This window comes from Strix uralensis, chromosome 19, assembly GCF_047716275.1.
Source record: "Strix uralensis isolate ZFMK-TIS-50842 chromosome 19, bStrUra1, whole genome shotgun sequence".
Lineage (NCBI taxonomy): Eukaryota > Metazoa > Chordata > Aves > Strigiformes > Strigidae > Strix > Strix uralensis.
The window spans coordinates 12,383,010-12,391,359 of record NC_133990.1 but is presented as its reverse complement, the minus strand read 5'-3'; the positions used below and the strand labels follow the sequence as shown (position 1 = coordinate 12,391,359).

Below are 8,350 nucleotides of genomic sequence, written 5' to 3'. Positions count from 1 at the left end.
CACAGATATGATGTACTGCAAGGAGCTGGCCTGACCCCATGTACCTCTGCAGGAACACCGAGCAGCCAAGTCCTTTAAAGATTTATAGAAACTGCAGTCCTTCTGAGATCTTTACTGCGACCTGGTTGTTCAGCTCTGAGCACCCACATAACGCCAGTGAGCTCCAGCCTCCGGTCACCACTCAGACATGGTCCGGTTCTCTGCTCACTGGCCAAGGCTCTGCCCATCCAAAGAACCTCTGGCAAATTGTCAGTACAAGATTAATGCCCCACCATAAATGGGGCCTTCATATTTAAAGCATGTGTGCTTGTGTGTATATGGGGGAGAGGAGAAAAGTCACAGGACTAACGAGCTATGATTAAGCTCAGAAATAATGGCTTCCTGTTCAAACACAGAGCTATGTCTCCTCTTAGTACAACTACCTCATCCCCAATTGTGTCTATTAAAGACAATTACTGGGGGAGACAGATATGTGTAACCAGATGTGGAAACAACGGTCATGTTATGCACAGTGCCATATGCAGTTTAAATTCTTTGGGGCTGAACAAGTTACATATAAAAAAAAAATTGTGTGTGTGTGTTTGTGCACAGAGGAGCAGCTGTCAATGGGGAAGTCCCCTTAGCCCACTTTAATCCTACGTTCCACAATCCCCAGGGATTAAACAAATGCACTAACATTATTTACTGTAATGCTCCCTCCCTGGGGGGCTTCAGTCCATGAAATCCGCTCCATCATTTGCAAGTTCCAGTTGTGAAATAAGCTGCACACATTCTATATTTGGTAGCTCGCAAGTACTCTCTTAGTTGGGCCCGGAGTGATGAAAGGACGGGAGTCAGGAATTCAGCTCAAGCAGAGGCTCACAGGGAGTGGGAGCTCATTTCTCACTGCACAGGTCTTACATGGGCACCAAGGCACTGCAGTGACTGCCGAGAGGGGACAGTGTTTGCAGGACTATACAAGGTGCTTTCTTAAAATTAAAGATGCTGCAACAGTATTATTCCTCCCATCTACACGCTGGGAGTATGAAACGAGGTTTTAAAACCAGCTACGCCAGTAAAGCTTCATATGCCTCCTATTTTCCTTGTCCTATTATGAAATATGTGTTTGAACTTGAATACAATCCCTGTGAAATTAGTGACAACGATTCCATTGATTCAGATGCACAGTCCTCACAGTCCCAGTAAGGCTGTGACAATGCAAACTGCACAATGCCATCAAACTCTTATGACTATCTGGGCTCAACTGACGGTCACAGTGCCCAGCAATAACATACAAAAGTTTCAGGCTGGAGCTCCCAAGAACCCTCTAACATATTTGCAATGCTAGCTGATTGCTCCATCTCTTGCTTGAGCTTCCTGTCTAAGTTTATTATAGCTTCTTCAAAGACAGTAAACATTAGATTCTATATTGGGCTGTCCTTGCCTTGAATTCATATACAGTTTAAAATCTTCAACTTAGATTATTGTACCAACTCAGCACTGCAGGTTGAATTACAGCTGCCACAAACGAGATGGCAAACCACAGTCACGGGGAGCATCACCCTGAAGAAGCCACTACTGTTAGTACAGGGGCACATTTGGCCCTGTGTCTTTCAGGCAGCAGCAAACAGTACAAACTTCAAAGGCAAAGGAGTTTCACAGAATCACAGAACAGTTGAGGTTGGGAGGGACCTCTGGAGGTCACCTGGTCCACCCCCTGCCCAAGCAGGGCCACTTAAAAGAAGGCTGCCCAGGGCTGCATCCAGACGGCTTTTGAGTATCTCCGAGGATGGGGACTCCAAAACCTCCCTGGGCAACCTGTTCCAGTGCTCAGTTCACCCCCGCTTGAAAAGTGTTTCCTGATGTTCAGACGGAACCTCCTGTGTTTCAGTCTGTGCCCTTTGCCTCTTGTCCTGTTTGTTGATGCTTTTTGCACTGCTGACATGATGTCTCAGGCTGGACTCTGAAGCCTGGCTTTGTCACCCAAATCACCAGGCCAGTGCAGCTGTATTGTGCTGAATGCAAAGGAAATTATTCTCCATAATATGAGATTCATATGAGGACTAGTAGTTCAGAAGCTATATTAATATTAATCCAGCATCTGACTCTGCTACCATGGCACTGCATTTACAAACATATAATTTCATCAGCTCCAATATAATTTTTTTCCAATTTACACCAAGGTCATAATAAGTAAAAGCTATACTCATGTTACTGCCCTTCATGGTGCAACAGCTTCCTGACTGCGGTAAACTTCACTCAGTGGTAAATGCAGGAAGGTACTCAGATGGATAAGGAGAACCCCCGTGCACACACCTTCCAGGCCTGGGCTCTGAGCCTCTCTTTCTTTCATGCAGTTTACAGTCAGGAACATGAATAAGCACCTGAGAGAGAAAGAGGGAGAGGCACAGGGCTTCTGTGACCAGCAGGCCCCATGCTGCTGAGGTCACAGACTGTGGAGGAGATGAGATTAGAAATCTCCCATCCATCCCCCTAGCTCCTCCTTCCCTGCATAACTGAAGTTTATTTCAGACATGCTGTCTGGAGTGTCAGCTGGCATCTTCTGGGCTTCACAGAAGCCCTTGCTGCCATTCAGCACTACTTTTTCCATTTAAATTCTGTTTTCACGGGTTACCTTGGGAAAGCAAGGCACCAAACACTGCTTCACGCTATGCCTGCACGGCAGTAAGGACTCCCACTCCCTCTCCTGGGTGCCCACTGAGCTCAGTCACAAAATCCCTCTGCCACCACTCATGATGTTACACCTTGTTTTCAGAGGAGCAGCAGCATGCTGTGCTGATCCTTTCATTCATCTTGGTCATGGAGGCACACCTGGTACCTTTCATTAATATTTAATTATAGATGACAGCAGCATTCTCAGGACTGGATCTCTGTAAAACTTGCTACTCCTGTACCAAAGCAAAAATACAACTGGGATCCTCATGGAGGAACTTCACAACTGCTCCCCTCCTCATGTGGGGGAGGGGACACCAGTAACTCTGCCCCTTGAACACAGCATGAGGAGACTTGCTTTGCCTTTCCTACAGTTGCCATAAACAGAGTTTTCAAGGGGGGAAAAATTTCCTATCTCACCGTCATTTTTTAAAATTACCGAATACTGCAGCATTCAATGGATTACTATTCTCAAACACGTACCTGCTCCTCCAGCAGAACAAATCGAGTAATTTCTGTTTCTGCTTGAGCCTTCGGCATGCAGACAAAAACATTTTTTATTCATCAGTGGTAAAAGGCTACAGCCATTTGACTTTAAACACAGACATGCTTCTGGGCTCTCTTCCAGGAAGTCTGTGTCACCCAGGCTTTAGATCGATATGTTTGTCTGCAAAGTCACCCTTTTGATCTGTAATTTTTCATTTTGACACAAGAAATGCCTTTTGGTCAAACTTCAGCAGTCCATTAAATTCCAGGCATAATGGAAATGGGAATCGCATTGCTATAGCCATGTGAAGATTTCCACAGTTTGGGGTTTATTTGCTCACGGGTTAATTTACTCAGCCAAATATTTGGGATTCAGACAATACTGCAAATACTGTTCTCCTGCCTCATCCGAGATCACTGCCTCCTCCCCAACTGTTTGTTGGTGGTCTCACCAGCAGTCGCAGCTTTATAAAATACTTTGTACATTTAGTTGTCTAATCTGCAGGAAACGTTACGCAGTTTTGTATTGCAGATGCTGAGCATCCTCCCAGCTTGGCCCTGTCGTTCACCGTGTACAAAGGCAGGGCCCCGCCTCTGAGAGCGAGGGCTGTCGCCAGCACATGGCTCAGCTGGCTCGGGCAGCCTGGTCACCCCTGGCACACCACGCTCTATTTGCACAACTCGGCACATGGCTTTTCTTTCGAAGTTCAAGGTTTCATGACTTGGGTGGTTGGGGTTTTTTTTTCCTTTTTTTTTTTTTTTTTAAGGAAAAAAAAAGGTGTCAGCCATCCCATGGAGGAATACCCAAAAAACAAGAGAGGTGGGAAGACAATCCAACACATTATTAACAGGACAAGCAGGTCTGAACAGGCTTTGGGACAATCCCCCTGCCCGGCTCCACACAGCAAGGTCTGAGCAAGGTTTTCGAATGATCTCACTACTATTTCTGAACCAGACTCACAGCTCCTCCTGTGTTGCTAACACACTGGTTTTCAGTCGCTGAAGCCTGACCCTAGGGAGGACGTGACAGACACTCAGGAGAGTTGCAAAGCACTGAAAATGTTATTATAATCTGAACAAAGAACATTATGCTTTTAGTCCCCATTCACATCTTACCTTTCAAAAGCAAGCATTTTCTGTCAGCCTCTCAAAAATACATATAATACACAATTCAGAAATACCGCTGTTATAATTGATTCATTTTTACACTTATTTTAAAGGGGTCATGAAGATGTCTGGATTCTGAATAACTGGTTTGTCAGACCAGAAAGGTCAGGAAATTCTGTATCTAAATATGGCCACAATTCTCAGCAGTAACACATCTTTTAAGTACATTAATTGTAATGTGTTTTTATTAGGTAATTAAAAGGGGCCTCATTTTAATCCTCATTTAATAACTTCTCATTTAATAGAGGTGTTATATTCAGAGGGACACTGCTCAGCATTTTCTGGAATAAAATCAAAGGTCTTAAAACAACTCAAATGGGGCATCTAAAAATTTTTATGGTTTTGGTCAGGACTTGTGTCCAAAATATACAACTCTCCCTTACCCACCAAAAAAACCCCAAACCAAAACCATCTCCAGCACAGCTAAGATCAGATCATAAGCATCTTGATTAAAGTTCATTGGGACTTCAGGTCTTTAGCTATTAAATTAAAGCCAAAACCATATTTATTGCCTCAGTGAGTGCAAAGAGGGGGCTAGGAATTTGGGAGGCGAGAAAACATGTGATCTGCCTCAACACAACCCTGCCGTGACAGGAGCCCCCACAGAAAATGAAGGTTCAGAGACACCAAAGAAAGGGGAGCAAGGAGAACCAAAAGCCCCAGCAGTGCCTGCACCAGCAAGTCAGGAGGGGAGGGAGCAGCAGGATCAGCTCTGCTTAGATGTGATGAGCAGGACATTTTATATGGATTTTATTTTTAGGCTGGACTTTGCTCGCACACAGGGTTGGCTGACACAGCCTTGTTAGCATGAGTGGCTCTCTGCTAATTTAAATCAGTTGGGGTCTAGCTGTTGATTTCCAGCTTTGTTAACAAACCATGCAGTGCTCCTGTCCCAGGCAGGCCAAGCGCAGCACACACGCCAGGTGACAGACACACACGTGGGGCCGGACTTTCACATCCTCAGCTCCTGCTGCAAGAAGTCCCTGTTATCTTAAGCAACCCGCAGCCTCCACTCTTGCTGAGCCAGGGCTGTTAGTATTTCTTCTCCAGGAGGCTCAGCACAGCATCTTGCCCTCGTGTAAACTTTACACGTGAGCCTGGAGGCACAGCTCCATTCCTTCTAATAAGCCAGCCAGAACTTTTCAGAGGTGACAAACTGCTGCGAAAGCTTTACCTGTTGAAATGTGGTATTTATAGCAAGGCCTCCACCCATGATTTGCTGTAGCGGCACACGTCCTTGGCTTCCTCTGGACTTTTTTGACTACTACAACCAACAAATCATTTTTCCAGTTGTAGTTTGGGGGTGAGCAGGGGCCTGTATTGCACACCAGGACTTGCTGTGCTGAGCAAAACCAACAGCCCTAAAAAGATGGTCCTGAAGACCGGAAAAAAAACCCCATGCCCTGAGATCAGGGTGTCTGTGAAGAGCTGGGGAGCCTTGAAGACAACAACGTGAGCAGGATGGCACACGCAGACCTGCACGTCACCGAACAGAAAGGATGCGGGCAGGTGAGTTTGTTCCAAGGGTGAAGATGCACAACAGCAGTCCTGGTACGGAGCTTTCCTGTGGGCCCCTCCCTGAGGAGCTGGGCAAAGAGCCTGCAAAGGACCTTCCTCACAAGACACCCGGGGATTGGAAGCGAATATTCCAGTTCTGCAGAGACTGAAGTTAAGCAACTGGTAAGCTGCCTGGATGTGTTATGGCCACAGAGAACAGTAATGCCAGAGCTTTATTGAAATACCTGGCTCTTAGTTCTGGGTTCGTGACACACGTTTGGGCAAGACTCAACTGCTCGGGTTTACGGGATGGCAAGCCTGTTTCAGGGAGGACCTCGGTTTCACAATTGGTTTCAACCAGAAACAAACCCACAGAATTCTGAAATTCTCTGCAAAAGCTGCAAAACGGCTTTTGAATCATTGGAAACATTTTGGTTTGACATTCTGATATGAGACACTGTAGAATTAAAAAAAAAAAGTCAAAATAGGGTGTTTTAAAGCTGGAACTTCCATCCTCAAAAGCCTCCAACAAAGCTGACAGGATTTTGACAGCACTGTATTTTCCAAGTAAAATTATGTCCACATTTTTCTAAACAAGATCTAAACTGCATTTCGTGTTTTTATATCAAAATGTACTATGGCTTTTTTTGTGGCTTGTACAATCTGTATAATCTTTTTGTACAAACTTTCTCAAACACCTTACACACACACACACACTTTCAATACCTGTTGAGAAAGACAAACAGCCTCCTACTCAGACAGTCCCAGGCTAAGTGTGGCACATTAAGCAGCAAAAATCAGCTTTTTCTAAGTATTAAAGGAAGCAGCTAGTTTTTTTGGAAGAGGCTCCTCAGCTCTTCCCAGATACCTGGCTATTGTGATTTTGGAGTGAAATGACTCTATTCTTTACATATTTTAAGCTGCCTGAAAGCAGTAATAATCAAAGTGATGTTATACAGAGCCAGCAGAAATGCCCCTGCGCATGTGTAAAGCTTCGCACGTCTTCATGTATTAAGAACCAAGCAATCAAGGTCAGTTCTGGCGTAAACGGTACAACTGCACTAAGCTTTTCATAGCTGTATTTGTTTATTCCAGGATCCGGCTCCCCTCTACCAATTAAGGATTATGTGAGAATTACATCAAAACCAGCACCTATAAAGTAACAGCAAGAGGGATTCATCGCTTCCAAGCTCACCATACTTCCTCCACAGCAACGCGGTGCAAACATCAGCTTTATTTTAGCTAGGATTCATTGCATTCAAGACGACCGTCCCGAAGCAAACACGGAGAAATCCCTCCTGTGAGACAGTGGTTTCCGCGCTCGCTGGGCACCGGTGGGACACACCGGAGACCGTGTCCGCATTGGGCCGGGGGGGCCCCGGGGCGCAGGGCCCTTGCCCCCGCAGCCAGGCTGCACGCCGGGTGGGAGCCTGACAGCCCATGGACGCCACCCGTGAGCTCCCCACCAGCTCTGTGGCAGAAGACCCGTGGGGACCGCGGCCACCCCACTGGGTCCACGGTGGAAATCCACGGGGGGCTGCGGCCGCCCACTGGGCCTGTTGCCCCACTCCCCGGGTTCCGCAACGGCGGGGCTCCCTGGGGATTGAGCGGGGCCCCGCAGCTGGCGGCACCCAAAAAAAAAAAAAGGAGCCGCAAACGAGGCGGCGTCCGCGGCCTCCCCGCCGCGGGGCTGCCAGCGCACCGCGCTGCCTCGGCAGGCACGGACGGGGTTCGAACCCGCGATCTTCGGTTTACGAGACCGACGCCTTACCACTTGGCCACCGCGCCTGACGGGCTAGCAGCACCCGCGCGCCGCCAGTGGAAGCCAGCGAGCCGCCTGCGCACCCCGGGGAGCCGCCGCCGGCGGTGGGACGGGGCGGGGCACCGGCGCCCCCCCCCAGCCCCGGCCCCCCCCCGGTGCCCCGGTGCGGCTCGCGGTGGTTCCTGTAGGCACGTGCGGGCGCGGGGCGGGGCACCGGGAACGGGCGACGACACGGGAGCGCGGGCGGGGCGCGGCTCAGCGCGGCCCCCGTCGGCTGCCGGGGACCGGGGGGCCGGGCCCTTCCCCCGTCGCGGGGCGCAGCGGCCCCCCAGGTCCCCGCCCCCAGGCTGGAGGCAACCGGGGAGTCCCCCCGGGCGGCTCTGCCCCGCGGGTCTCGCCGCCATCACCCCCCCAGGGCAGCGCCGGTGCTCAAAAAAGACCGCGAAACTGTTGGTGAACGTTTGTTTTTCTTTCTCCTGGTTTACAACAAGCGATGTTTCTGGTGACATCGCTGCACAAACACGGCCTTGCCTACGGAAACAAACAGCTGTTCTGTGTGAAAAAACCCGGCCGCTAAGCGCACGCGTTCAGCCCTGCTGCTCTCCAGGGTCCGGCGCCTGCGAACGGCAGAGTGAGCGGGCCCCAGCCCCCAGGTTCGGGGGGGAAGGAGCCTTCTTCGCCCCCAAAACGAGGGCAGCGGGCGCCAGCCCCGCTCGCTGCTCCGTCCCGCGGCGGGGCCGGGCTGGGGCTCCCCGGGCCCACCACAGCTCCCGCCCTGCCCCTGCC

The 8,350-nt window shown here is 49.4% G+C and overlaps 1 non-coding gene across 1 annotated transcript; it reads right to left on the bottom strand.

Moving 5' to 3' along the window:
• Positions 1 to 7,518: 7,518 nt before the first annotated feature.
• TRNAT-CGU (transfer RNA threonine (anticodon CGU)) lies at positions 7,519 to 7,590 on the bottom strand. Its single transcript has one exon. It is a non-coding gene; the product is annotated as a tRNA-Thr (tRNA).
• Positions 7,591 to 8,350: the final 760 nt, after the last annotated feature.